We start from the raw sequence: 26,650 nt of genomic DNA, 5'->3' as shown, positions 1-26,650 counted from the left end.
TCATTCTCAAGTAAGAAAGAAGACAAAATTTTTCTCATTCATTCCGTTAATTTTCATTCAATTTTCCCAAATTTTCTGGAGCATTTCAAATCTCACATGAGTTTACCAGAGAACTCAATTCATACCACTCTTTCAAAAAGTCTGCTCTAAAAGAGATATGTTTGTTCTGGCATTATAGTATAACCAGAGTTAAGACTAGAATCCATGTTACATGCAAGCAGAATCAGGGAAAGAGAAAGAGACAGGATGACTGGCAAGTCAAATCAATTATTTATTTAAAAGTCCACAAGGCACAGAGCTCTGTAAGCTGCACAGTGCCAATCTGCTCCACCCCTTCTCTTCTAGTCAGTAGAGGCTACAAGATGAACAACAGAGTCCTCAACAACCAGCCAAGTTTTGAGTAAAATGGCCCTACCAGGCTCGATGGGGTCAAACACATTTTTTTAACTCCGAATCAAATAACAGAGGTTCAAGGAGGAAGATGATCAATATCTTAAATACTGCAGAGAGATTAAGGATCAAGAGATTAAGGTTATGAAAATGCCTGAATACAAGGACATGGATCTTCTGAAAGGGTCTTTACAATAAAATGTTAGGGACAGAAACAAGACAGGAAAGATGTTAAAGAATAAGCCAATGAGCATAAAAGAAAAAGCTGCATACAAAATGCCCCCTTTTTAAAGATGTTTCAGAGTGAAAGAAAAAAAATCCCAATAACTCTAAGAGATAGACAGGCAAAGAGATTTTTCTTTGTTTTAGGATAGCAAAGACCTCAGTGTATTTATAATCTGAAAGGAAAGACTCAATAAAGAGTGGAGCCAGACTTCCCTGGTGGTCCAGAGGTTAAGAATCCAACTGCCAATGCAGAGGACACGGGACTGATCCCTGGTCTGGGAAGATGCCACATGCCACGGGGCAAGTAAGCCATGGGCCACAACTACTGCGCCCACACCTGACCGGGAGCCCATGCTCCACAGGAGAAGCCTCTGCCGTGGGAAGCCCACACACCACAATGAAGAGGAGCACCCACGAACAGCTAGAGGAAGCCCAAGGGCAGCAAAGACTCAGAAATAAACATGTGTTTGTCTGTTTGTTTTTGAATAGTGAAGCTAAAAATACAAGAGAAAGAGAGCAAGTGCTAAGAGGGAGGTACTAAACAAAGTGGACCCTAGGGACTGGAATGGAGGGGACAAGTGACCCATGCGGACCCTAAAAGTCACCAGACAGATGCAGCGAAAATGGAGAGGGCAGCCGGTAGGGGCTTTGAAAACTCAAAAGCCACAAGTAACAGGCAAACAATGGTCTGGAAGTGACAGTGAAGAACCAGAAATACGTCTATTAACCTATCCCCGTATTCAATCAGCAAAAATAGGAGTAACTCTTCTCATCAGAGAGAAGAGTTTTCAGTTATGGGTTAAGAGATGGAGAAACACTGGGAGAAAAGATTAAGAGCCTAGGACTCAGCTCACATTTGTGCACAGGTTTTACCAGATCCAGAAGAAGCAGCTCGTAAAGGAACACCAGAAATGAGGTGGAAATGGATAGCGCTTAGACGTATAATGTTGAGGAGACGGTAAAAATAGAATTCTGAAGTAATTATCAATGGCAAACATGAAGAAGAGCAAGCTAAAGAATTTTATGGCTGCAGCTGATAGAGGAATGAAGAGAGGAACAGACCAAAAAAGAGCTGAGGATCCCCAACAGTGTGTCTCCGGCACGAACTACACTTCCAAGTAGAATGATCTTCAGCCCCACTTTCCCAGAAGCTGGACCCTGAAACTTCCTTTTATTTCATTTGCCAAGATTAGCAATTTGCTGAACGGTCTCAAAAGTTTGGGGTTTTTTTGTTTTCTGAATTGAACATTTGTTCTTAATAAGGATTTGCTAAGCACTCTACAAAAGGATCTGAGGAACATCATCCAAAATATAAGTGAGTGTGATTGACTAGAACTAGAGCTACAGACCCTATTTGTGGTCTTTTAAGCTGACTCCACCCCACCCCACCCACACAGACAGGATGGAAAAGGGTAGATAACAACAGTTAAATCTGGGGAGCACTTCACTAATCTGAACTGCCACCTAATCAATTATCTCAACCAACCCACACTTTATTTTTATTCTTAAGAGGTCTAATTCAAGAACAGAATAGTATAAAGAACACAAAATACCGAAATCAGATTGATTATATTCCTCATAGCCAAAGACGGAGAAGCTCTATACAGTCAGCAAAACCAAGACGGGGAGCTGACTGTGGCTCAGATCATGAACTCCTTATTGTCAAATTCAGACTTAAACTGAAGAAAGTAGGGAAAACCACTAAACCATTCAGGTATGACCTAAAAATCAAATCCCTTATGATAACAGAGTGGAAGTGACAAATAGATTCAAGGAATTAGATCTAATAGAATGCCTGAAGAACTATGGATGGAGGTTCATGACATTGCACAGGAGGCAGGGATCAAGACCATTCCCAAGACAAAGAAATGCAAAAAGGCAGAACGGCTGTCTGCGGAGGCCTTACAAACAGCTGTGAATAGAAGAATCTGAATGCAGAGTTCCAAAGAATAGCAAGGAGAGATAAGAAAGCTTTCCTCAGTGATCAATGCAAAGATGCAGAGGAAAACAATAGAATGGGAAAGACTAGAGATCTCGTCAAGAAAATGAGATACACCAACGGAACTTTTCATGCAAAGATGGGCACAATAAAGGACAGAAATGGTAAAGACCTAACAGAAGCAGAAGATATTAAGAAGAGGTGGCAAAAATAGTCAGAAGAACTATACAGAAAAGATCTTCACAACCCACAATGGTATGATCACTCACCTAGAGCCAGACATCCTGAAATGCAAAACCAAGTGGGCCTCAGGAAGCATCACTATGAACAAAGCTAGTGGAGGTGATGGAATTCCAGTTGAGCTATTTCAAATCCTAAAAGATAATGCTGTGAAATTGCTGTGCTCAATATGCCAGCAAATTTTGAAAACTCAGCAGTGGCCACAGGCCTAGAAAAGGTTAGTTTTCACTCCAATCCCAAAGAAAGGCAATGCCAAAGAATGCTCAAACTACCATACAATTGCACTCATCTCACATGCTGGTAAAGTAATGCTCGAAATTCTCCAAGCCAGGCTTCAACAGTATATGAACCGTTAACTTCCAGATGTTCAAGCTGGATTAGAAAAGGCAGAGGAACCAGAGATCAAATTGCCAACATCCACTGGATCATCGAAAAAGCAAGAGAGTTCCAGGAAAACATCTACTTCTGCTTTATTGACTAAGCCAAAGCCTTTGACTATGCGGACCACAACAAACTCTGGAAAACTCTTCAAGAGATGTGAATACCAGACCACCTGACCTGCCTCCTGAGAAATCTGTATGCAGGTCAAGAAGCAACATCTAGAACTGGACATGGAACAACAGACTGGTTCCAAATCGGGAAAGGAGTATGTCAAGGCTGTATACTGTCACCCTGCTTATTTAACTAATATGCAGAGCACATCATGAGAGATGCTGGAATGGATGAAGCACAAGCTAGAATTAAGATTGCCAGGAGAAACATCAATAACCTCACATATACAGATGACACCATACTTATGGCAGAAAGTGAAGAAGAGCTAAAGAGCCTCTTGATGAAAGTGAAAGAGGAGAGTGAAAAAGTTGGCTTAAAGCTCAACATTCAGAAAACTAAGACCCTGGCATTTGATCCCATCACTTCATGGCAAATAGACGGGAAACAGTGGAAACAGTGACAGACTTTATTTTGGGGGGCTCCAAAATCACTGTAGACGGTGACTTCAGCCATGAAATTAAAAGACACTTGCTCCTTGAAAGAAAAGTTCCAACCCAAACAGCATATTAAAAAGCAGAGACATTACTTTGTCAACAAAGGTCCATCAAGTCAAAGCTATGGTTTTTCCAGTGGTCATGTATGGATGTGAGAGTTGGACTGTGAAGAAAGCTGAGTGCTGAAGAATTGATGGTTTTCAACTGTGGTGTTGGAGAAGACTCCTTAGAGTCCCTTGGACTGCAAAGAGATCCAACCAGTCCATCCTAAAGGAAATCAGTCCTGAATATTCATTGGAAGGACTGATGCTGATGCTGAAACTCCAATACTTTGGCCACCTGATGTGAAGAACTGACTCATTTGAAAAGACCCTGATGCTGGGAAAGGTTGAAAGCGGCAGCAGGAGACGACAGAAGATGAGATGGCTGGATGGCATCACTGACTCAAATGGACATGAGTCTGAGTGAACTCCAGAAGTCGGTGATGGACAGGGAGGCCTCGTGTGCTGCAGCCCATGGGGTCACAAAGAGTCGGACACGACTGAGTGAACAGTTCAGTGAACTGAACTGAACGAACACGTGTTTTCTGTCATGGCGATCTAGAGTCCTAACACTACCAGTCCCCCAGGGATACTTCTCAAGCCCTTATGAGTTTCAGTTTCCCCCTCTATAAGGTAGAATAACAGTACCTATATTTCATGAGGTAGTTGTAAAGAATTAGACAGGAAGTATCTGTTACACAGCAGATGCTAAAGAAATATCAGGTAATACATTCTACTAAAACTTGTTGCAACAACAGAAACTGGAAGACTATTTCAACTAATATTATTATAAATTAAGCCATCTAAGGTGAACAAGTTTATTGCTACACTGCTAATATACACAGGACAAGTCCTGTTTTAAAAAATTCTAAAGGAAAAATGTGTTCCAAAAATTCTGTCACGCTTGATAATCTAATGATGATGTTATTTTTGTGGTATAATGTCCATAACTAAGAACTTAGTGTTTTAAAACGCACCTTCCCCCCAAGCCCCAGTAATTATTACTTCCATAATAGAGGAAACCTTCAACACCAGGGCAGAATCAGAGATTTTCAACATATCTCAAATAAATGGAGTTGTAAAAACACAGAGATGTAAAGTAGCCTGCAGAGAATTTGAGGCAAAAGGCTACATCCTGCCCCTTTCCCCAACATCAGAGTTAACTAATATCACAAATGTTCCTCAGTTTTACCAGTCCTATAATCTTAGAGTTATTTCTTTCTTTCTCTACATCATCAGTAAGTCCTATCTCTTCCTTCTTCAAAACTTCTCTCCAACATATCCCCCCCTTTCAGTTTTCACTTCCAAAATTCAGGTCTCAATAGTGTTCACAGATGAATTTCTAAAACAATTCTTAACTGGCCTCCTTTCTAACAATCTACATAATGAAAGTGAAGGTCGCTTAATTGTGTCTGACTCTTTTCCACCCCAAAGACTGTACGGTCCATGGAAACCTCCAGGACAGAATACTGGGGTGGGTAGCCTTTCCCTTCTCCAGGGGATCTTCCCAACCCAGGGACTGAACCCAGGTCTCCCGCATTGCAGGCGGATTCTTTACCAGCTGGGCCATAAGGGAAGCCACTCCTGATTAATCAGCCTGTAATTCCAAGCTTATCAAGTCATGGTCCTACTCAAAACTTTCAATGATTCCCAAATGTTGGCAAGATCAAGTCCACATTACTCAGTATAACTCTCAAGACTGTTTATAATCTGACTGAGCATTACCTCACTAATCTTATCTCCTCCCGGTCCATAATCTAAACTCTATTATAGGATCAAACAATATTACAAATTTGTTCCAATCTCAGTGTCTTTGCTCTTGCTTTGCTGAGGCCTGGAAACCTATCCCCTTCCTTTCTGCCTATTCAAATCCTATCCACCCATCACTGTAAGTGAAAGTCATTCAGTCGTGTCTGACTCTTTGCAATCTGAAATTCTCCAGGCCAGAATACTGGAGTGGGTAGCCTATCCCTTCTCAGGGGATCTTAAGGACCGAGGGATGGAACCAGGGTCTCCTGCATTGCAGGAGGATTCTTTACCAACTGAGCTATCAGGAAAGCCCTTCCATTACTGTAAACTCCAGTCTAACTGCTTCCATGAAGCTCACTGACCACTTCAGCCCAGACTCATCTCAGTAAACTAAGACCTATCATTTTGATATGTTGGTAGCATAACAGACCTCCTAGAGCAGTGCTGTTGTACAACAGATCCAATGGCATTTTCACACACACACACACACACACACACACACACACACACACACACAAAACCCACCAAAGTAAACTTTTCATGAGGCTAAATTATTCAATACAAAAAACTCATCTAATACAAAATGGTGGTATTAGATGAGAAAACTGTTTTCCATTTTCATGTCCTTACTTGGAAAACAAAAACCTCTTTTGAAATATGACTGGTTTTATGAAACCCAAGCTTTGGAACCACAAGTCTACAACCCCCATTTTGGCATTTATATATGCTCCAAGACTTGCAGAACCATTTTTTAAAAACTACGTACTGTCTGCCCAATGAGAATTTTAAATTCCTTAAGAAAACAGGCTATATACTGCACTTCCTTTGTCTTTTTGTTTTCTCCACATTAACTAGGCCTGGATCAAATATAACACCAGAACTATAAAATGAATAAAATTCACAAAATTCCTGACTTTAAAATTTAATGTGAAACTGACCAAAAATGTAACTGAAACCTGTGTTCTTTGTCTCCTCTCCATTCCTCTTCTCTAAAGGTTCTCTGCATCCCTGGGGATTGTACCTACTTAGTGAACGACTACTATCCTCCAGTATTTCTGCTCAGATCCCACCCCTCTCACCTCTCTTTATAATCTGAAATTTTATCCCTGTTTCCTTCTTATTTCTCCTTGTTCCATTAACTGCCTCACTACCCACCCATCTAGTTTTCCAACATACTACTATAAGATCCTTGGGATGGAGACTTAAAAACAAAAGTCTAACATAATCACCAGTCCTCAAGTTCCTACTCCAAAAGAAATTTAGCAAATGTTAAGAAGTACATAATTTTATCAAACTGTATTAAAACCATCCCATACTGCACTCCAGGATAGCTGTGGTAGAAAGTATTAAAAATTGGTATTCCTGACATAAACTTACCAGCGTTCATTACTTTGTTACACAAACAGCCTGACTACATTTGTTATATCTTCTGTCTTCAATTAGCTTCTGTATATTCCATAATAGTCTTTCATGTTAAAGACATTTACTGTAAGTTATGACAGTTAAAGACACTTACTGTAATCTTTAAGTTTATCAAGACCTAAAAATGGTATTCTTCCTATCCTAAGGAACATAAGCCAAAGCTGACCTCATTTACTCAGGTAACAAAGATCTTAAAAACACACAGTTCATAAAATCATCTCGTCTTCTCCTTTGAGTAATGTAATTTTCAAGAGCAAAGACGGAGTCAAAACCTAGCTTGGCATTTACCAGTTGTGTTGACTCTGGGCAAACTGAGCCCATATCTTAAGGCTTTTTCATCTATTAAATGGGGATAATTAACAGTATCTGCCCCCAAAGGGTTGTTAAGAGGAAGATTAAATAAAGATATAAAAAGCACTTAAGTACAGTGGCTGGAACACAGTCAGTAAATGAAAGGTTTTATTATTAGTCCTCAGTAAGAAAGAATCCCTAGAAAAATTTTCAAGTATAAGACTTAAATAGCTGCTGATTCATTGATATTAGATATAAATCACTCAGATTGCCTACACCAGATAAATTATCCCACGTAATTAGAAATAGTATATTTGTGATAAATCTGCTTAAAGAGCCAAAACTGCTTCTATTATCTTGTTCAGCATTAAACTTTTCCAGTTAAATGCTTGAAACTGGATGAAAGTAGAGATTTCATGTTTAAAAACAGGAAAATGCTGTCATTTTTCTATCTGAACTCTTTAGCCTCTGCAGAAAGTCTATACAAATAATGCCTTGGTAAGTGGGAAAATACCTTTATCTTTATTGTTTCAGTTCAGTCACTCAGTCGTGTCCGACTCTTTGCGACCCCATGAATCTCAGCACGCCAGGCCTCCCTGTCCATCACCATCTCCCGGAGTTCACCCAAACTCATGTCCATCCAGTCGGTGATGCCATCCAGCCATCTCATCCTCTGTCGTCCCCTTCTCCTCCTGCCCCCAATCCCTCCCAGCATCAGAGTCTTTTCTAATGAGTCAGCTCTTCGCATGAGGTGGCCAAAGTACTGGAGTTTAAGCTTCAGCATCAGTCCTTCCAAAGAACACCCAGGGCTGATCTCCTTCAGAATGGACTGGTTGGATCTCCTTGCAGTCCAAGGGACTCTCAAGAGTCTTCTCCAACACCACAGTTCAAAAGCATCAATTCTTCAGCGCTCAGCCTTCTTCATAGTCCAACTCTCACATCCATACATGACCACAGGAAAAACCATAGCCTTGACTAGATGGACCTTTGTTGGCAAAGTAATGTCCCTGCTTTTGAATATGCTATCTAGGTTGGTCATAACTTTCCTTCCAAAGAGTAAGCGTCTTTTAATTTCATGGCTGCAATCACCATCTGCAGTGATTTTGGAGCCCAAAAAATTAAAGTCTGACACTGTTTCCACTGTTTCCCCATCTATTTCCCATGAAGTGATGGGACCAGATGCCATGATCTTCATTTTCTGAATGGTGAGCTTTAAGCCAACTTTTTCACTCTCCTTTTTCACATTCATCAAGAGGCTTTTTAGTTCCTCTTCACTTTCTGCCATAAGGGTGGTGTCATCTGCATATCTGAGGTTATTGATATTTCCCATGGTAATCTTGATTCCAGCTTGTGCTTCTTCCAGCCCAGCATTTCTCATGATGTACTCTGCATAGAAGTTAAATAAGCAGGGTGACAATATACAGCCTTGACATAATCCTTTTCCTATTTGGAACCAGTCTGCTGTTCCATGTCCAATTCTAACTGTTGCTTCCTGACCTGCATATAGGTTTCTCAAGAGGCAGGTCAGGTGGTCTGTATTCCCATCTCTTTCAGAATTTTTTATTGTAAGTAATTTCAAATCTGTTCCCATATAGATTTGACTCCCAGCACACTAAAAATGTTCCTTTTCCCCCTTTTCAAAAACTTTCTTTTTTAGTAAAAAAAAAAAAAAAAAAAAAGATTAATTTTTAAAAGGCTACAAATAAAACCATGTTAATATTAACACAAGATAATGCTTTCATTAGAGAGAGTTTCCACTCAATCACAATACAAGTTAAATAAGTTCATGTAATTATTTTTATTTTTAGAGGGTCAAATGAGTAGTGTTATACAAATCATCCTGGGAAGCAAGTTTTGCTTTCAACAATGCCGCCAAGGCTCAAAACCTTTTCGAAACTTCATTTCTAAGATTCTTTAAGACAGGCCTCATACACACAAAAAAATCCTAGTCTCCACCTTGAGAATTACATCTCATTTATGACCAACATAATGTTGATTACTCACTTCATTCACCAGACTTATCTCCAAAAATTAAGTATAATTCCCCCAAACGAAGACTTAATAGGATTAAGAACATGAAATATGTTATATAGATACATTCAAAAGAAGTATACCAAATATTTCAGTTTGGAAACCTCATTAAAATATTCATTTTGGAAACTGTTTTTAAAAAGCGGTCATATTCCCTTACACATACCCTTCAGACGGACTTCCTGATGGTCCAACGGCTAAGACTCCATGCTCCCAATGCAGGGAGCCCAGGTTCAATCTCTGATCAGGGAACTAGATCCCACATGCCACAGCTAAGACCCAGTGCAGCCAAACAATTAAATAAAAATTAACATTTAAAAAAAACTACATAGTAACAAAACTAGAAATATGAATTAGTACTGAATCTATGTAAAGCAGGAAAATAGTACTGTGGATAATGACTAAAGGCTTTCAATTTGAACCATTAAACTATCATGCTTCCATATTTGCTCCCTTGAGTGCCTCTGAGGGAACAGCATTTAATAAGGTTATTAACATCCATTTCTCTTGAAAATTTAATTTGGTTCACACCAGTCTGGGTAAACTACATGTGTGTTAAGTTGCCTCAGTGGTGAATGACTCTTTGTGACTCCATGGACTGTAGCCCACCAGGCTCCTCTGTCCATGGGATTCTCCAGGCAAGAATACTGGAGTGGGCTGCCATTCTGTTCTTCAGGGGATCTTCCCAACCCAGGGATCAAACTCAGGTCTCCTGTACTGCAGGCAGATTCTTTACCATCTTAGCCACCAGGGACCCACCCTAACATTATGATCTAAGTGTTTTTATCCATTTGTTTTGTTTAGTCACTAAGTCTGGGTTCAACTCTTTTGCAACCCCATGGACTGCAGCCCACCAGGAGCCTCTATCCATGGGATTTTCCAGGCAAGAATTCTGGAGTGGGTTGCTATCTCCTTCTCCAGGGATATTTTCAACCCACAGGTCTGGATCAAACCCATGTCTCCTGCATTGGCAGGAGGATTCCTTACCATTGAGCCACCAGGAAAGACTTTTATACATTAAATTATTTAATCCTCACAACCACTCTATCTTAAAAATGGGGAAATGAAGGCTTTCTGAGGCTACAGAACTGGAATCATAAGAGCTTTACATAACCTTATTATAAGGTAAGGTGCTATTTAACCAAAACAGTCAAAGTATGAAAATAAGACACAAATGAATAATCTGTCAAAGAATCAGAAAACAATAAACCACATTAATAAAGCTTTATTTGAATAAAATCTAATGATTCAGAAATGTACTTCGAGATCTCATGATGCTTAGAAGCCAATGTTACGAACAATTCTACAGTGAATGTGTAAAGTGTAGGAGATTAGGCTGAATATATACTAACTTTGTAATATATTCTGAAAAAAAAATTTTTTAATGAATTCACCACAGCTTATCATTTGTTTCTTCACACTTCAAAAGAAACTTCTGATTACTGAAGTTTACTACTGTTTTGAATATGGATAAATGTAAATGCATTTCACCTATACTTATTATCTTGACCTAATTGGAATAAAAGCTAAAAACCAGTAGACTGATTTCATAAAATATTCCTAAATTGCTAAAGAATAATGTAACAGAAGATTATGAAAGCTAAAAAAATTACTGCATTGCCTCAGAAACTTCATAAACACCTCTGTCCAATAACTCCATAAAAACAATTATTAAGCTACCCTATAATCTTCTGATATAGTTCCATCAGAAAAGTCAAATGTTCACTGCTTTAAAACACATAGTATCAGGAATTCCCAAGCAGTCCAGTAGGTTTAGGACTGTGCTTTCACTGCTGAGGGCCCGAGCCAATCCCTAGTCAATCCCCAAAGCTGCACAGCCAGCCAAAAAAGAAGAAAAGAAACTTAGAATACATAGTAGGTATCTCTTAAAACAGATTTATATTTATCACACAATTGTGTTACACTTATATTAAGTTAAATTCTCCCGGTTACTACTAATTCAAATTTGCACTTAAATTGGCTTAAACACATAGGAAATGCATACATACACTCTTCTACCTTTTTTTCTTTTCTTGGCCACACTGGGAAGCATGTGGGATCCCCTCGAATTGGAAGCATCTTAACCACTGGACCAACAAGGAAGTCCCACATTTTTCTACCTTTAATAAAAAAGAATAATTACTGAGAGAGCTTATTGGCAAGTCAGAGAAGGTGGCTTTAAACAGATGTAAGTGACTTAAATTTTTCTTTGTTGATATCAAAATAAAATGTTATTCAACAAAGTAATTCAAATGAGGTGTATACCCAGTATTTCATTTCAGGTAAGAGCTTAATCTGAGCATTAGACAAACACTTGATTAAGGGTCATTCCAGGAAGAAACTGTACACTTCTTTGCCAGTGAGATTCCAAAGAGGTAGCTGCACCATGAACAGACTCCTGTACCTTCTCACCTGAAGCAACTGGGGCATCTCAGCCTTTCGATTAGAGAAAACACTAAGCAGAATTCTTGTTAAAATGTTAATAAGCCTAAGAAATTAAACTGTTACCTATACATAAGCATCACTATGATCAATCATCTAAAACTCTACTGAGGGTCTAGTATGTGCAAAACTCAGTGAAAGGAATTGAGGTGAGTACCAGTTAAGACAAACCCAGCTTCTGATCAAGAACCTTCTGATCAAATTAATTAATTAAGATACGAACTAATCAAATTAACCAAGAACACGAAGGGTATGAACATTACAAGCCACAAGATTTTTGAGAAAGTGAGAAGCTTCTGACCTGACTAAGGAGATACAAGCTAGTGTGACTTAACCAAGAACTTGAGGAGTATCAGCAATAAATGTCAAAATTTTAGAGAAGAAACACTACTGCAAAGTCAGGACAGACTTCAAAGATGAGGAACTGAGCTGAGCCCTGAAGGATGGAAAAAATGAAATAATTAAACAGCAAAAGAGAGAAAAGGACAAAAGATAGTGGAAATAAATGTGCTAAATTGTGAATATGGTCATTAAATATTTATTAAATACCTACTACATGTCAATCACTGTGTTACGTACTAGATGATCAAAGCAGATGAGTTTCCTGCCCCTGTGAAGTCTACTGGGAAAGACAGATAATAATCAGGCAAGCAGATATATCATTATAATTGTAACAGGTGTTATAAAGGGAGGCAACAGACGCCAGTAACAGGGAATAACGGGAAAGGACTAGCAAGATAAGATGATGAGGGAAAAGTATCTCTGAATCATAAGCTGAGGCTGGAAGGAGGCAGCCAGGCAAAGTGCAAAGGAGAGAGTGTTCAAAAAAGAGCCACATGTACAAAGGCCCTGAGACAGGAAAAGAACTTGTGTTTAAAAATAAATAAGCAGTTAGTGTGAGAGGAGCATAACGGATCATGAAACTAACATAAGATGAAGTGGTACTCTGGGGCCAGGTTATACAAAGCATTACAGGCCAAGACAGAGTTCGAATTTGGATTTTATTTAAGTCTCAAAGAAAGTTAAAACCATTAAAAGTTTCTGCAGGACTTCTCTTGTGTGCCAGTGGTTAAGAATCCGCTGGCCAACACAGGGGACATGGGTTCGATCCCTAGTCCAGGAAGATTTCACATGCTGAGGGGCAACTAAGCCTGTTCCCCACAACTACTGAGCCCACGTGCCACAACTACTGAAGCCCATGTGCTCAAACGCCTGTGGTCTGCAACAAGAGAAACCACTGCAATGAGAAACCCACACACCACAACTAGAGAGTAACCCCCGCTCACCCCAACTACAGAAAGCCCTTGAGCAACAATGAAGACCCAGAACAGCCAAATAAATAAAAGTTTCTACATACTCACACACTGCTGAATAAAAGGAGGCAGACTCAAAAGGGTATATATGCTGTATGATTCCATTTTCACAGAAGTACAAAAACGCATCTAATAGAAGTCAGGATGGTGATTACCCTTGGTGGGTGGAAGGGCTGCAAGAACCTGAAGGAAATTCAACAGGGGCTTCTTCTAGGTCCAGGTCCCGGTAACATTGTTTCTTGATCTGGGTGCTCGTTACATGAGAATATTCAGTTTGTGAAAAATATCAAGTTGTACTCTTATATGTACTTTCCTACATATAAATACTACATACTTCAATAAAAACTTGTAATAATGTTTCAATTTTTTTGGCAAGTTTTTAGTAACATGTTTTAAAAATATTACTCTGTCCAGATAAAATGGCAACAGAGGAGCACATGCAAATAGGGAAGGACTTGACTGACAAATTAACCTGGTGGAAGTTTCCAGAAACATAGAATATAAGGGAAAGGGTGAGTCAAGCAACCAGTGAATACAAAGTACCATGTTCATAAAGAATAAGTTAGGTCTAGAAAGGGAGTTATACAATAAAAGATAAGCTATAAATTCCTTAGAATGTAAGGAGGTACCTCTAGAAATTAAAAAAAGAATAGATGAAAATAGCAATGTCTAAAAAGTTTAGCAATGCTTGTTATCTTTTAACTTATATTTTTATATGGCATTTTCAAGCTCTTCTCTTGCTGTCCCAACTCCAAAACAACAGTGTGATGAAAGAGAAAGATTCTAAACTTGAGCATCAATCATATCTGAGCTGAAATCAAGTCTGCCCCTCACCAGCTCTGGCAGTAACTGCTCTGAGCTCACCTCCCTCATGGACAAAGAGGATAATGGCTACCTCATAGTTATTATTTTCTATCACCACCTAAAATGTTGAGTTGGTAGACTGGTATTTTAATTTATCATCTCCTAATGGTATATGGCTGAGTGGCTAAGCAGCAGCAGTAATGGTATATGGAGGGTCAAGTCGGTTTCCACTATCAAGATTCAAAGGTGGGAGAAGAAAATTATATAAGAGTCAACATACAGAAACAGCATGGATAAGGAAAAACAAGAAAGGAACTTCCCTGGCAGTGCAGTGGTTAAGACTCTGCTCTTCCGCTGCAGGGGGCACAGGTTCAATCCCTGGCTGGGGAACTAACACCCTGCATTCCCATGCCGTGCAGTGGGAAAAAAAATAATAATAATATGAGGGGTCAAAGACAAACATGTGTCTTCTAGCAGTTCAGATAAAGTGGTTTCAAGCATTTTCTAAGACAGAGACTTGTCCTAAAGCAGACTGGGACAGGTGCAGTGACTTGAGAAATTAAGAGAAGAAAAGACAATCTATGTTTCCCCAGCAAGATGCAGTTCCTACCTAATGCATTCCCTTTGTGGAATATTAGCTAAAGCAAGTTAGAGATTAACACTAAGGATATTCTATCGAAGGTGGAAGGGCAAGGCCTTTAATCATTTTATGGCATCCCCACCCTTCAGAATTATTTGAACAACCATAATGTGTAAGGTACTCCTGAAGTATAGCCAAAGATGCTAAGTTTCATATTTCAAGAGCTACCATTTCCAAAAAGATACAAAAATAAAAGTTCATGTCATTAACAAATTTTCAGGTAATTTTTATTTTCCCCACAGTGTATCCCTGTCCTAAAAAGTAAGGAAAACCTGGTTCCTCATGAATTTATCTTTCTGCTGATCTGACAAGGGTCCCCATCTCTACCTCTCACTCTTCTCATGCACCTCACCATTAAACACTTATAGTTCCCGCTGTTTCCTACAAAGTTGGCACACTGACTCTCTAGTATTCACTGATCTCACCAGTATTGATTCTAAGCATAGAAACTTCACAGCATTCCCAAATGATCACTCTGCTAACCAACAGCTAAGAGATAACATACCGTTTAAACAAACAAAGGCGGTTGTGGTGACTACGCAACTGTATGTGTTTATCAAAGCTCATTAAACTGTACATTTCAAACTGGTGAATCTTATTGTATGTAAATTATACTTCAATAAAGCTGATTTTTTTTTACAAGAGAATGCATGCATTCATTCATCCAGCAAATATTTACTGAGCATCTACTATGTACATCAAAGTTTATATCACATCTTTCAGCTTGACTATCTGGGTCCTACCTGTATGTAATGTGTATGCTCTACTCATAAACTAATATTGTCCTCAAAAGCCATGTTCCATGAAAAATGGCTCCATTTTTTATTATGAATGTCACCTTAATGATGGCCTCTACAGCAGAAGGACCATTAGCTATCCATCATCTTCCATCACATCAATGAAATCTATGCTATTTATTTTAATATAAATGCTTCCATCACAAGAAAAAAATTAAGCACCTACTGCATATATCACCACCACAGCCTTATGTTTATCTATCAGGAAAAAAAAAAAAACGAAGTATCTCAAAACTTACTGACAACATTACCAGAAGACAGTATTATCAGGGAACAGACTTAATTGACTCATTCTAGGATCCATGGTGACCCAGTAGCTGACTCAAAGGCCTAGAAACTAGGCCTCCTGGCTCCCAACTCAATATGCACAGTGGACCTTAGAAACAAACTTGGGTTTGAATTCCAGCCCCACTTCTTACTAGTTACATGCACACACTTAGCAAAGTCAGCTTCAGTTTGCTCATCTGTGAAACAGGGATGCCAACTACCATCTCACAGCATTGTTGTGAAGACTATAGGAGACCAATACCACTCAGTACAATTACTGGGCACGACATGATTAGTTCCTTTTCTTGGTCTTCAATTATTTAAGAGTAAGAAAATATCTATTAATCAAAGTTAATTTACAATTCCTATTTTCTGCCTTGTTCATACTCCACATCAACTTCCTTCCCATCCCACCATTTCCAGTTCTTCAAACTTCAGTTACTATGTTTAGAAGTGATTTAATTTTAGAAACCTGGAAAATTCTTCTGAGTAAATTGAGCAAAACCTTCATCTGCCCCAAGGGGAATTCTGAGCAAAATAATTATTTCTAACAAGAAAAGAATTTTTTCAATGGGGGTTATTCATTTTAACCACATGAATGCCGCCAAGGCTGCACACAAAGTAACAGAAAACCATCTGGAACATACTGTACAGATCCTCCGAAGGGAAACATCCCCCTAAAAACCAAACACCTCCCTCCCTAATCTTAGGTAGTAAAATCTTAACAGGCGATCTGAATTCCCCCGGCTCTGACACCAGTCCAGCTCCTTAGGCCAGAAGTGCAGCAGTCTGTAAAATGCCCTGAACAAACCCCACCTCTCGAAATATTCCCTAAAAGGCAGGGAGGTCCAGAGAGTATTTTTTCCTTCTTCGACAGATAACGCACTAGAGGCACAATTCCTTTCATTCAAGGTCATTCAAGTCAGTGGAGGTGCGACGGGGAATCTGCAGTCTCTCTGGCTTTCTGGAGATCACACTGCAGGGAATTTTTTTTCCTTTTTTTTTTTTTTTGGAAGAGAGTGGGGGGGGGCGCTGCCTATTCTCTTCCCCTCTCCCACCCTTCAAGTGTGAGCACTGGTCTCGGCATTTCCGAAACAAGCCACAACAAGCTCTGCAGCGTAAGGAAAGGGGCTGACGCGATGAAGAAACAGATGCTCCAAAGCAAAATGGTCTTTCTCGCTTGCAGAGCCTCCTCCAAGGTTATTAACAGAAACCGCAGGCACCCCAGGGAGCTCTCTACTCCCGGCTCCGAACACCCCCAGCCCGGCCGCCCCGGGGACGCCGAGCTTCCTTCAGCAGCCTTCGCCGCCCGAGGCCACCGGCCCCAGAAACCGCACTTCATTCCTGCGCTCCGGGAAGCCATGGCTCCTTCCCCGCCCCGCGCGGGGCTGGGGGTGCAGTGCGCGGAGAGGCGGGCCGCGCGCGCTGCGGAAAGTTCACCGCGGCGGCCGGCCGGCGGGCGGGCGGGCGAGGGGCGGCCCCGGCCCGGCTCGCCCGCGTCCCCCAGCAGATTCCACCATTAATTAGTCCTGAGGACTGTCTACTGGCAACTTAAACAAAGCGAATGCCTCGAATTCCTTCCCGGCCCAGCGGTCTGGCCGCGAGAGCAGCATCGGGCCGGGGCGCGCGGGGCCGGAGCTGCCGGCCGACCGACGGCTGCGGCGGAGCCCTTCCCCCGCCCGGCCCGCGCCCCCGCCCCCGCCGCCGGGCCCAGCAGCCCTGCCCGCAAGCCGGCCCGCGCGCTCCCAAATCTCTCCTCCTCCTCCTCCTTCTCTCCTCCTCCTCCTCGGGAGCTCCCGGGCTCTTCCTGTAAGATCACTTCCTTCCTCTCCGGGTGCCCGCGGGCCCCGCGCAGCCCCCCTCCCCGGCGGTCCCGGCTCCCCCAGCCACCCCTGCCGGCCGAGCCGCGCCCCGCCCCCCACCGGGCCCCTGCGCCCCGCGCGTCTCCCCCCCCCCACCCCCACACACACAACTCCCAAACTCGACCCCAAAACTCCTCCTCTGCCCCCTCAAACACGTTCCCCTCAGCTCTTGGCCCCGAACCTTTTTTTTAACCTCAGATTCTCGCTCTCCCACCAAGAAGTCTCTCAGAACCTTCCCTCCTCCCCCCCACCACCCACCCTCCAAAGGAGAAAAAGAATCTCTCAACTCCAAAAGAATTCTCAAGGTCTGGCTCCAGAGATGTCCCCTTCGGAGCTCTTTCTCCGAAATGCCGCTCAAACTCTACCCCCTTCAACTTCACACACCTCACTCCCGCCCGCCCTCGCCGGGGTGCGCCCGCCGGTTCTGCCCGGTCACCCCTGGGTGCCCCGACCCCCTTCGGCGTGGCAGGCCGCCCCCTCTGAGCGCTCTCCCCTCTCCGCCCGCCAGCGCGGCCGCCCGGCCTCCCGCGCCGCCCTCCCGCCCCTTCCCCGCGGACTCCTCACCTCAGCGGCTCCAGCCCGCGATCCCGCCCGCCACGGGCTCCGGCGCTCAGCTCCCGGCGGCCGGCGCCTCCTCCGGCTCCCGGGACTGACAATGAGGGGCGGGGCTATCTGGTGACGTCAGAGTTCTGGGAGGCGTGGCTTCGTTGAGGGGCGGGGTTGATAGACGGTCCCGCCCCCTTCGTCTTGCCTTTCCCCCCCTCTCTAGGACTTGAACTATTCCAAGTTTTTACTGCCGGTCGAGCTAGAGTGCCCAGCGCCTGTGCTAGGCGCGGTGGCAAATCGAAATGGAAGACAAGACTTGTTTTCAAGAGGGGCATTCTCAGGGGATTGTGGGATTAAATGAGATAATCCATGTAAAGGTATTTAGCCCAGAGCCTGGTATGGAGTAATCTCTCAACAAATACTATTTCTATTACTCAGCAAAATGTAGAAAAGGAACTCAGCTTGAACTCAGAAGGCATGGTGGGTTCCAGTCCTCACCTCCGCTATTAATTCCTTGTGTGATCCTAGGGAAGTCCTTTACTGTCTACATTCCCTACTGTTGTCTTTAAAATGGGAGGGGGCCATGACCAGACGGTCTCAAAGGGCCCTCCAGTAATCCTGTGACATTTTCCTGTGGAACTATACTATGTGCAAAGCACCTTGGGGGCCCAGAGAAGTGGGGAGGGGGGCCTTTGAAGGGAGTTCAAGACCCAGCCCCAGCATGGTACAGGACACAGCTCCAGAGGCTCTCCTGGCTGGTGCCCTCCCACGTACTGGCACAGAGTTGCATTCACAAGCCGGGACACAGATGCACGGAGGCCCGCTTCCTCTCCGGCTGCAGCAGCATAGCTGGTCTCTTGAGACATTGCTTGTGTAAGCTCCTTATTGCCTATGGAATAAAGGCCAAATGCCTGGCCTGGTCTGATCTCTTCCTACCTTTACACACACACACACACACACACACACACACACAGAGTTTATCCAAACTTCCCCTAGCACACCCACTGCTTTCCCACATCTGCCCATTGCTCATGCTGTGCCCTTACTGTCTCATCTCAGTTTACAACTCCTCCTAGTTTCCCCCAGCCAGAAGCTGACTCTCCCTTCCCTGAATACCCACGGCATTGTGTTAACTCTCATGTGGGCACAAACACATTTTAACTTGTGTCAAACTGACCTCCCCTTTGTTTCTTAGCACTTCCTCACTTCCTTGAGGTCAGAACCCACACATAAGTTTGTGGAGCTCAGGTTCTGATGTCAGAAAACCTTGGGATGATATATCCATGTTTTGGTCCGTACTACCTCTCTTTGAAACCCATTCTCCTCATCTGTCAAATGGGCACATTAAGACAGTCACTGTGGCGTTTGTTTTAAAATCATAGAAGACACTGTGTGGGAAGCGCCAATCACGGTGCTCCACAAATGATGTAGCTGCCATTTGTATTTATTATTATTATCAGCAATACTGTTTCTAGTTCCTAACACCAGATAGCATCCCTAGTAATGATACACCCAATCATTTCATAGTGGGAGACTTTAAGAAGCTGAGAAAGAAATAGGCTCTCTGAGAGGGGCCTTGCCCAGCATGGCCATTGGGATAGGAACTCCAGTTTCTAGACCCCACGTGGATTCTGCAGAGTCACAGCTGATACCCAGGGGTGTCTCTGTCACTCAGCATCCATCCAGGTTGTGGACTCCAAGTTCTCATCTTTGGCAGCAGAGCTGACCCGGTCCTCCCTCAGGCCTCTCTCCTCTCATTTTCCTTACAGAGAGATGGATCTGTGTTAAACTGCCCTTGACACCCCCGACAGTCTTCTAGCAGAACTGTAGCAAGGCACTGGGCGTTTCCAGAGTGCTGGCCTGTGGGAAGAGGGAAAAGGCTTTGGGGTTCTGATTAATTTCCTGTGAGACTGACAGGCAAATGGCTGTTCTGAATTGCCTGGGCTGGTCCTCAAGGGCTCCTAACAAATTGCAGCTTATTTTTAGAATAAGAGATTCAAAAATGCCACTTCCCATGAAAGGAAGGCACAGCCACAGGATTGCTGCCAGCAAAGAAAGGGCCTTGACTGAGTGCCTCCTATGTGCTGATTCCAAGCATTGCAGACACTTGGAAGTGAGAACCCAGGACATACAGGGGAGGTTCTGAAGATAGAACTTTCTCTCCGGGACCCATGACCCCATCAGCCACTTATTCATTCATTTGAGCCTTGGCACAGGACAGATCAGGATTCAAATCTCAATTCCACCACTTACCAGTTGTGTGACCTTGGGCTTTCAAGTGTCTGCATCTCTGTTTCTCATCTGAAAAATGTGAATAATAACAGTGCCTGTTTCATACAGTGGCACAAGGACTGTGAGGATCAAATGGTATAACGTGTGAAAGAGCTGAGTTCAGAGCCTGGCATCTAGTTCATGTCAGGATACGGGGGCTGCTGTTACTATTCCAGCAGGACCTCCCGGTAAGGCCTCTCATGTGCTGGCATGTGGACTGGAAGTAACAGTCCTGACCACGAGAAGCTCATTTGGTAAAAGGAATGGAGGAGATTTTCATGAATAACCAATAAAACGTGTCTACCAGATATTGTTAAACAAACAAAAGTTGCAGAATTACAGGTGTAGCAGGATCTCATAATTATACTTATATACTTAGTACCTGCATTAAAAATGGAGAGTATTGAGGACTGCTTTGGTGGTCCAATGGTTAAGAATCTGCCCTCCGATGCAGGTGATGCAGGTTCGAACCCTGGTCGGAACTAAGACCTTGCATGCTAAGTAGGAACTAAGCCCACGCATCACAACTACTGAAGCCTGTGTGCCACAGCTAGAGAGTCTGTGTGGCAAAGAAGATCTGGGGTACCACAGCTGAGCCCTGACACAGCCAAAGAAGAAAAAAATAAATTTTTTAATGGAGAATATAAAAAACTAAATAAGAAATCTTCACCTTTTCTCCTTGCTTTTTGCTTTGCTTTCTTCTGTGCCTGTGTATATATATATATATAGCAGGAATTTTCAAAAAAGACTCTACTGAATGCTAAGAGAGAGGAAAAAGGATGAAGACATAGCTACAAGGTGTATCCAGCAGTGGACATCTGGGCCAACTCTTCATAAGCCATAGAAAATTCTACAGGTTCCATCTCATTCTTCATGGCATTCCAAGGAAAGCCCCACCTAGACAACTCTCACTTTCTCCTTCTCCCTAGCCCTTAGCTGCAGTTGAACTTTTCAATGCTATAGTCAGAAGCAGGACTCGGAACAGAATTCCCAGGAACCATGGCAAGGCCAGTAGTAGAGACCTTTACACAGGAAGAATTTTTTTTTTTTTTTTTGCTCCCTGTCCTGTGCCCCATTCCCACCTCCCAAGAAATAACAATCTGTCAGCATCTTATACCCACCGTGCCTAAACCTGTCTGCATTCTAATTTCTCTCATTATATCTTTCTGTAATTTAAATTTTTTACAAGGATGTATCACTTGGTCATCAGAAAAGAAGCAGTAAAGATACACGTAAATAGAAAGCTAACCAAGCCCAAGTTGGTTCACTTTTGTTGGTTTGCAAACAATACATTCGAACAATGTGGTTGAGGCCAGTGCTTAAGTCTCACAGGATCATAGAAAGTGAGAGTGGGAAGGGATAAAATCACCCTCAGTTTCTCCTCCAACCCTCAAATGGCATGCTTTTAAGTCTCCTCACATTTCAGACCACGCATCAACACACGCATTTGGTGAGTGAACACATTCACTCAACAAACACCTATAGATCCTTCACTATAAACCAAGCACCACACAGGTTATGAAAGTCATTATTCCCACCTTGCAGATTAGAAAAACAAGGCTTAAGAAAGTAAAGTAACTTGCCCAAAGTCTCACATCTAGAGGAATCTAAAGGAAGACCTTCACAACATTAAAACCCAATTCCTAAAGTATAAGGACTGAATTCCAAAGTGAGTGAGCTGTGCACTCAGGCCACTGTGATTGCCTGCGTGGCTTCAGGCCACTGTGATTGCCTGCATGGCTTCAGGCAAGTCCTGAACTCTTCCAGGAGCAGTTTGCCCATCTCTTGGGAGTTAGCGCATACCTGGATATTTTACGTAAGTTAAATGCTTTTGCCAACACCCAATGGATCATTGAAAAAGCAAGAGAGTTCCAGAAAAACATCTATTTCTGCTTTATTGACTATGCCAAAGCCTTTGACTGTGTGGATCACAATAAACTATGGAAAATTCTGAAAGAGATGGGAATACCAGACCACTGACCTACCTCTTGAGAAACCTGTATGCAGGTCAGGAAGCAACAGTTAGAACTGGACATGGAACAGCAGACTGGTTCCAAATAGGAAAAGGAGTACATCAAGGCCGTATATTGTCACCCTGCTTATTTAACTTCTATGCAGAGTACATCATGAGAAATGCTGGGCTGGAGGAAGCACAAGCTGGAATCAAGATTGCCAGGAGAAATATCAATAACCTCAGATATGCAGATGACACCACCCTTATGGCAGAAAGTGAAGAAGAATTAAAGAGCCTCTTGATGAAAGTGAAAGAGGAGAGTGAAAAAATTGGCTTAAAGCTCAACATTCAGGAAACTAAGATCATGGCATCTGGTCCCATCATCACTTCATGGCAGATAGATGGGGAAACAATGGAAAGAGTGGCTGACTTTATTTTTCTGGGCTCCAAAATCAGTGCAGATGGTGACTGCAGCCATGAAATTAAAAGATGCTTACTCCTTGGAAGGTAAGTTATGACCAACCTAGACAGCATATTCAAAAGCAGAGACATTACTTTGCCAACCAAGGTCTGTCTAGTCAAGGCTATGGTTTTTCCAGTGGTCATGTATGGATGTGAGAGTTGGACTATAAAGAAAGCTGAGGGCCAAAGAATTGATGCTTTTGAACTGTGGTGTTGGAGAAGACTCTTGAGCTTCTCTTGGACTGCAAGGAGATCTAACCAGTCCATTCTAAAGGAGATCAGTCCTGGGTGTTCATTGTAAGGACTGACATTGAGGCTGAAACTCCACTACTTTGGCCACCTAATGCGAAGAGCTGACTCACTGGAAAAGACCCTGATGCTGGGAAAGATTGAGGGCAGGAGAAGAAGGGGATGACAGAGGATGAGATGGCTGGATGGCATCACTGACTCGATGGACATGGCTTTGGGTGAACTCTGGGAGTTGGTGATGGACAGGGAGGCCTGGCGTGCTGCGATTCATGTCGCAAAGAGTTGGACATGACGGAGCGACTGAACTGAACTGAACTGAAGTTGTATCACAAAGAGAAGTTGTTACATCAGCTCTTCTGGGAATGATTCTGCTTGGCACATTCCTGTTTGTGTGTATCCCCACGAATGTTTTACTCCCCATTAACACATTTAGGACAGTCTTCCTCACATAAACGTGTATTAGTCCCCCCACTAGCCTGGGACCTTCTCAAGGAGGGGAACAATGCTTATTCATTTCTGATCCCTTTCTGCCTCCAGGACAGGGTCTGGTGTTTCCTCGGTTCCTTCATTCTTTTCTTTATTTCATAACAAATGGTTGAGAGCCTAACGTGTAAGACAGCAAAGGTCCCTGCCTTCTTGGACCTTAAGACTGATGAAGAGACTTCCCTGGTGGTGAAGTGGTTAAGAATCCGCCTTGCAGTGCAGGGGCTGCAGGTTCAATCCCTGGTCTGGGAACGAAACTCTCACATGCTACAGAACAACTAGGCCCATGCCACCACTACAGAGGCCCATGGACCACAGCTAGAGAATTCACGAGCCACAATGAAAGATCCTGCGTGATCCAACAGACATCTCCCATACGGCAACTAAGACCCAGGGCAGCCAAATAAGTAAATAAAAAGTTTTTGTGGTTTTTTTTTTTAAAGCAGTGCTCAAAAAAAAAAAAAGTTTCAAAAACCAAAACAAACAAAAAAGACTGGTGGGTGGAGGGACAAGAAAATATTAAGCACAATCAATTACTTCATAACAACTGCATTAAATCCCCCAGAGTATCAGGCCAGGTGCAATGAGAGCTTGGGGAATGTGGAGTGGGGACCTAATTGAATTCTGGACACAGGGAAGGTTTCCTACAGGAGGTGGCCTTGAGGCTCAGAGAGGTTAAGAAATTTGCTCAAGGTCACACAGCTGCTAAGTGGTAAAGCTGGGATTTTAACCCAGAAGGCCTCACTCCCAAACACATATTCCTCTACTAGACAACACCACCTTTTATCTCCTCTCTCCTATTTTTTCCTGACTCTTACTAGGGAGAGGGAGCAAGGCCTGTCTAACGTAGGATGCTCCAAAGCAATATTTTCCCCAGATTGAGGGGTCAGAGCACTCTTTGAGAATCTGGTGAAATCCATGAAACCTCTCCTAGGAACTACATGGACACAGACAGACCCACAGAATCTTGCCTGCAGTTTCAAGGGGTTCATAGGGATCATGAGGCCCAGGTTTAGAACTCACACCACGGGAACCTTACAGTGAGATTCTCAGAACCTCAGACAAGACACCAGGACCTCACATTCAGAGACAGACCCCGGAACTCCATAAAAAGATTCTCAAGATCCAGGAGAAAGATCCTGGGAACCTGTAAGGATCCCAAGCCCCTCCCCTGCAGAGACATTCTTAAATGCTATAGACTATAGAGGTGGCTCAGGCCCTAAAAAAGCCAGCATCAACCCCTGCGCCTTGGAAAGCTAAGACCGTTTTGGAGTCACTGACACTTTGAAACTGAGGCGGGGGAAATGCAACCTACAACAGGCTTTGCACAAAATCCAGGCGTTCACAGACCTCTAGGAGGTCGTCAATTACCCCCAGAATCAGGCCTCCTGTTCTCGGGCCTCCATACAACCTGGACCCTCCCGAGCCCCTCACGAACCGGTCCACAGACTCAAGACACAAACTTTAGAGTCAAGCAGCCCATGGATCGAATTCCGGCCCTATAGTTTACTAGCCATGACCTTGGACCACTCACCTACAAACCCTCGGGCCTCAGCGTCTCACCTCCGCAAAGAGAGGTTCGGCCACCTCTCCCTCCCCAGTCTGGCCCCCCGCGGCGTGGGCTCCGTGCCAGGTGGGCGCTGGCGTCCGCGGGACCCAGGGCACTCGGCTCGGGCGCCCGGGACCGGGTCTGCGGCGCTTGCCTGCGATCCTGATGGACCGGCTGCAGCGGGAGCGCGAGCGGCGGGGGAGGCGGCGCGCCTGCCGCAGTGACAGCTCCGCGCCGCCGCGGGCCTGGGAAGCCGGCGAGGCCGTTCCCACCCGCTGGGCAGGGCGTTCCCGCCGGCCGGCTTCCTGCAGTCGGGGGCAGCCGAGTGGGGGAGGCGCGGAGGGGCCGCGGGGCCGGCAGGCCTGGTTCCTGGCTTTCTCTCCGCGTTTCCTGAGCCGGACTGGCCGGGGGATGGGACCCAGCACAAACGTCCTTCCTGGGAGCGCAGCCAGGAAATCGCGTCCTGGTTCGCTCAGGTTCCTGCTGTGTCCCAGGACGATGCCGGTTGTGGTCCATAATCTTCTCGTCCTGACATAATGAGTACGATGCAAGAAGAAACGGCAGACCCCAGACCCCACAGCCCAGCGAGACTCCAATCCCTGATGGAAGTTGGTTAATTTCATTCTACAGATGAGAAATCGAAGGCTGAAAAAGTGAAGTGACATCATAAAAACACTGCTACTGATAAAAAGAAGTGCTCACTACCTACCAGGTGCTGTGCTACAAATGCGCTAAAGTAACTGTCTCTGAGCCCTCAGAATCTATGAAGATAACTATTGTCCCTATGTTATAAATGAAGAAACTGAGAACCAGAGAGGTCAAGTGGTTTCTGCAGTGTCACACAGCTAGGAGTTAAATGCCAGCCTTGTGTTTCTGGAGCTCAGGCCACTCCACTGTCCTGCTTCCCAGATGTCCTATTTCAACTCATGACAGTGAGTAACCTGAGAGTCAGAACCCCGTCTCCTTTGTTTCTGGGTCCCCCAAACGCCACTTGGAACTTGACACAAAATAAGTGCTCGGAGGTGACTCTGGGGCCTAGTGTGTTGCGTACATGCTCAGTCATGTCCAGCTCTTTGCAACCCCACGGACTATATAGCCCACCAGACTCTTCTGTCCCTGGGATTTTTCCAGGTAAGAATACTGGAATGGGTTGCCATCTTCCCTACCTAGGGATCAAACCTGCATCTCTTGCCCCTCCTGCATTGGCAGGCACATTCTTTACCACTGCACCACCCAGGAAGCCCCCTGGAGCCTAGCAGAGAAGCTCAAAGTTATCAGGACTAGTAGGAGGCATCTTATCTGACTCCTTCTGGAGCCTTCATCATAGGGAAAATTCAGCCTCTGCTTCAATAGTTCCTACCATGACAAACTCTCTCCCACCATAATCCTTTCCTCTGTTGAACAAATATGTTTGGTCTGAAATGTAAGTACTTCATTTTGCTCATGGTTCCTTGTAAACAGAGGAAGACCATTGCCCTTCTCATAACCATAGTATACACCGCGTGGTATGCTTAGCCGTTTTACAAAGGTTCAATAATTTCAAGTCTTTGTGAACTGAAATAACACCAGCTATTCACCAAAGACGTTCCTCTTCCGTGTGTAGAGTTGTTTCAGAGAAAAGCAGCCCAGACTACATATTCCAGCACCCCTTGCAACTAAGTATGTGACAATGGGCTATGGGCAGGACGATGTGTGCC

General features: G+C 43.6%; 1 protein-coding gene across 9 annotated transcripts in view; it reads right to left on the bottom strand.

Annotated features, from left to right (window-relative positions):
* Positions 1 to 25,230, bottom strand: part of LUZP1 (leucine zipper protein 1) — a 101,238-nt gene extending 76,008 nt beyond the window's left edge. For 7 of the 9 annotated variants that reach the window (XM_060411456.1, XM_027965544.2, XM_012152490.4 and 4 more), the window contains exon 1: positions 18,004 to 18,093. The gene's annotated coding sequence lies outside the window, so the exon portion shown is untranslated. Of the gene's footprint in view, positions 1 to 11,333; positions 11,435 to 18,003; positions 18,094 to 24,938 lie in introns of those variants that run through there. The other 2 variants (XM_060411457.1, XM_012152463.5) reach the window with 2 other exon arrangements.
* Positions 25,231 to 26,650: the final 1,420 nt, after the last annotated feature.

This window comes from Ovis aries, chromosome 2 (genome assembly GCF_016772045.2).
Source record: "Ovis aries strain OAR_USU_Benz2616 breed Rambouillet chromosome 2, ARS-UI_Ramb_v3.0, whole genome shotgun sequence".
Classification (NCBI taxonomy): domain Eukaryota; kingdom Metazoa; phylum Chordata; class Mammalia; order Artiodactyla; family Bovidae; genus Ovis; species Ovis aries.
This window is presented reverse-complemented; position numbering and strand designations above follow the sequence as displayed.